At 28.7% G+C, this 4101-nt stretch overlaps 1 non-coding gene across 1 annotated transcript; it reads left to right on the forward strand.

Moving 5' to 3' along the window:
* Nucleotides 1-1885: 1885 nt before the first annotated feature.
* Nucleotides 1886-1956, forward strand: TRNAC-GCA (transfer RNA cysteine (anticodon GCA)). The gene has a single exon. It is a non-coding gene; the product is annotated as a tRNA-Cys (tRNA).
* Nucleotides 1957-4101: the final 2145 nt, after the last annotated feature.

Consider the following 4101-nt stretch of genomic DNA (forward strand, 5'->3'; position numbering starts at 1 on the left):
TGCCAATCAAATGATCCGCAGCTGTCAATATATCTCGCGGTAACAAAAATGTATTGTTCTGGGGTATATCAAGATTAAGCTTTTGGTTGATATTTCGTCGACCAATTTTTCCTAATTCACATCTTTGTTGAAAAAATTTTTTTTGTAATTCTTTCCATAAAGATTCAGAAAATACCGGATCTCCGCCAACACAAGCAAATTGTCGATAAAACTCCAAAATGGCATTTTCTTTTGACCCAATTTTTTTTTTATCCTTATCATTTAGGAAAGACACGAAAATTTCAGGATAACAAACATTTTCTAGAATTTCGCTTAAATTCGAACCCATAGCTGATGATAGAACTAGAATAGATATTTTCTGTTTCCTACTCACACGAGCCCATATCCTTGCTTTTTTATCAATCTCTAATTCTAATCTACCCCCCCAGTCTGATATTATAGTGCCAGTATAGACCGGAATTCCGTTAGGGTCCAATTCTGAACGGTAATAGATACCAGGACTTTGCAATATTTGATTGATTACTATTCTGTATATTCCATTTACTATAGAAGTTCCCAGAGAATTCATTAGAGGAATATTTCCAACAAAAATAGTTTGTTTTTGTATATCTCTACTACTTTTCCAAATTAATCCCGCGGATATATATAATTCAGCAGAATATGTAAGTGATTCATATACAGCATCTTTTTCGTTTATCAAGGGTTCTAATAATTGATATGTTTCGGCAAATAATTGAAATTCAATTTCTTGATCTGTATCCTCAATTTTTGGAAACTTAAAAAGCCCTTCTGTTAAGCCCCGATCAATGAACCTACAAAACCCTTCAAATTGTATCTGATTCAATCCAGGTAGTGTAGACATTTCTTCATTTTCACTCCCAAGCATTTTCAATTTCCCCGTGAATTTTATCGAAAAATATTCCACGATTTGCTGTCATGCTTCATCAAATCACATGAATCCATTTAGCAATATTGGAATTTCTATTCTTTATACTGAATTACATGAAATCTTACCTAATCCCGTGTATCAAATATTTCTTAGTGTATGAAATACCTATTATGAAAAGAGAAAGAAATATTAGAATTTGATACTCAACTTCGAAGGAATTTGCAACAAAACAAACAGATAGAATCGAAAGTCTAATCTAAAAAAGGATTGGAAATTTCTACGGGCATTTCAATATTTTTTTTAGGAATCTAAAAAAATGCATTTCATTTCTATCATTATTATGATATTACATATTCAAATTCAATTGGATACAAAAAAAAATCCATTCGAAATTGTCAAGAAAAGATATATTTTGAAGTGAAGTATTTTGGAGAGAATTGGGGAGAATATGATTAGAGTATGTTATGTGTAATGTAATAAGGCTTGTATTTTTGAAACATGCATATATTTAACTGCAGCTATAGATCTGTCTCTAACTTTATTGCAGTCATATTTGTTCAGGATAACAAACACATAACATGTTGTGTGAATTTTTACAAATTTTCTATTGAAAATTGTAAAAAAAGAATAAGCACGATAATTTCTTGAAAATACCGTATAGTATTGGTATTCTATATCTATATAGATATGGATAAGATACTCGATTAGATAATATCTGTGTAACAGATCAAATTGATATTCTAGGGTTTACATATATTGAAAGTTGCTGTTATAATTAGAATGAACAAAGTTAAAAAAAAAAGCAATATTGATTGGTTATGTATCAATTTTTATTTTCTGATCTCATTAAGAAAAAAAAATTTCTATTCAAATATTCAAGAATAATTCATAAAAGAATAGTTAACGGTTGCGATTTGTCTCAAGATTGTTTTTCAATTTTTCAATAGAAAGAAAAGGGGGGAGTATTCTCAAAAACTTCATATCTATATTTTTATTGGCGGCATGGCCGAGTGGTAAGGCGGGGGACTGCAAATCCTTTTTCCCCAGTTCAAATCCGGGTGTCGCCTGATCGATAAGAAACTGTAAATGAAAGATTATATTACGTTTTTTTAGAAAACTTTTTTTCCAACAGAAGCAAGCGAGGGAAAAGGAGTCTTGAGAATTGCGTTTGATTCGAAATTATAAGCATCAGTAGCTTAAAAAATGTTGTAAATATTTTTGTCTCGAATTCAAGGAAAGATTCTAGTAGTGAAAAGGAATCCATAAATTTAGAAATGATAGTTCGTTCACTACACAACTATTGTAGTGTCTGTCTCCTGACTGGGTCTTTTATTAGATTGGATTAAGAATAAGTCGGATAGGAAAGTCCATTTTTAGGTAGAGAAAAGGCAGAAGAAAAACCTTCTATACAGACTAATTTAAAGTTTATGAGTGCTTCCACATTTTATCAATATTATTTATTTAGATCAATTCTATTTAATAGCTTTAATTTAGCTAATTCGCTTTCGTAATATTCAAAAAAAGTATTCTTTAGATTTTCATATTCTATATTCTAATAAAATTAAAAAGTTTTGATTCTAAAATCGAATAGAAAAGAAAAAAAGTTTTTTTAATTATTTTAGAGAACGAATTGGGAGACATTTAAGGGACTATTTCAAATAGAAAGAAGAGTATAAGTATGCAAATGAATCTGTCTTGATTCTTTTTTTATGAAATCCTTAAGGAAATGATAAAAGAGAAATCTTAATATTCCCACCTGGTAGTAACATTCATTGACTTATAACTTCCTATAATTTTTTTATGTTTAATGTTTTATGATTTTACTAAAAATAATCAAAAAAAACTTTTTAGATGTTCTAATAACTAATAAATAGAATGAATTCTTGTTTTTCGTGAATGATGTTAGCCCAGAATCCTTTTTTTGACTCTGTAATAGCAATTCCACTATTATAGTATAGTATTTTTAGCGAATAATACAAAAAAAAGAATAGAATAAAAAATTTGAAAAAATAATGAAATAGTTCCTTCATATTTATAGAGATAGGAGACAAAATTTACATGGATATAGTAAGTATTGCTTGGGCTGCTTTAATGGTAGTTTTTTCATTTTCCCTTTCCCTCGTAGTATGGGGAAGAAGTGGGCTATAGGGATACTAAAAATTGAGTTAAGGGATCCAAGTAACCTTGTTGATTTCTACCTGAATTTTTGAATTTCGAAACTATTGAATGAAAATATTTCATTTAAACTAATACTAATTAATTGAGTTCAAATAGAAAATCTATCTTGATTCTATTATATTTTAGTAGTGTAATGTATTCTATGTATCTTATAGGAATTGAAAATACTCTTTCAATCAAACAAATATTTTCATTATTCCCATATTCCTATTTTGAGAAAAACAAGGGAATCAAAAAGAAGAAGAAATGGATTCCTATTCCAATCAAATTTTTCTTAAAATTTCTATTTCGATGAACTGACGCTTAACCTGGTTATATAGATATATATATATATGGAAAATGGCGGACCGTGTAATAACCATTCCTGTTTTTTTACCCCCTTTTTTTCCTAAGATACCGGAATTGTTTGTAAAAAGAATCTGAAAAAAAAAATTGGACGCAATTCTCAGATAGTAGAAATCAAATTGATTTCTACTATCTGGATTACGCTGATTGTACGATCATTTTTTTAAATCATTCATAAAAATGAAGAAATCATATTTCAGTGAAATTAGTCACTTTTACTTACCGTTTTTACATAAATTATAAGTAAAAAAGCAGTAGGAACTAGAATAAACAGTGCAGTAGCAATAAATGCGAGAATATTTACTTCCATAATCTTTATTATGTTCTATTTCTCTTAAATTTCTAAAAAAAAAATTCGGGATTTAATCCCATAGAAATGTTCAATCTTTCAACAATGGTATAAATTGGATTTCAATGATATCAAATCGGATCAATATCATGAATCACAAAATCTGAGCTATCAAATCAACTCATGAAATAGTATAACATAGGAAGATCTTTTATCCATACTAAATAAAACAAAAAAACATTTATTCTTGATGAAAGTCCAAAATCCCTTTCCTTCCTTTTTCGGCGAAACAAATGAAAAAGCAGGGGGGGGCCCCAAATAAAATTTTGTTTATCAATTTGATTCCCTACAAATACACAAAAAAGGAATTTATTTTTTATTTTTTTGGATTTATATCCAA

This window comes from Vigna unguiculata, unplaced genomic scaffold (genome assembly GCF_037176805.1).
Source record: "Vigna unguiculata cultivar grain cowpea cultivar isolate G323 ecotype 2 unplaced genomic scaffold, ASM3717680v1 ptg000498l, whole genome shotgun sequence".
Lineage (NCBI taxonomy): Eukaryota > Viridiplantae > Streptophyta > Magnoliopsida > Fabales > Fabaceae > Vigna > Vigna unguiculata.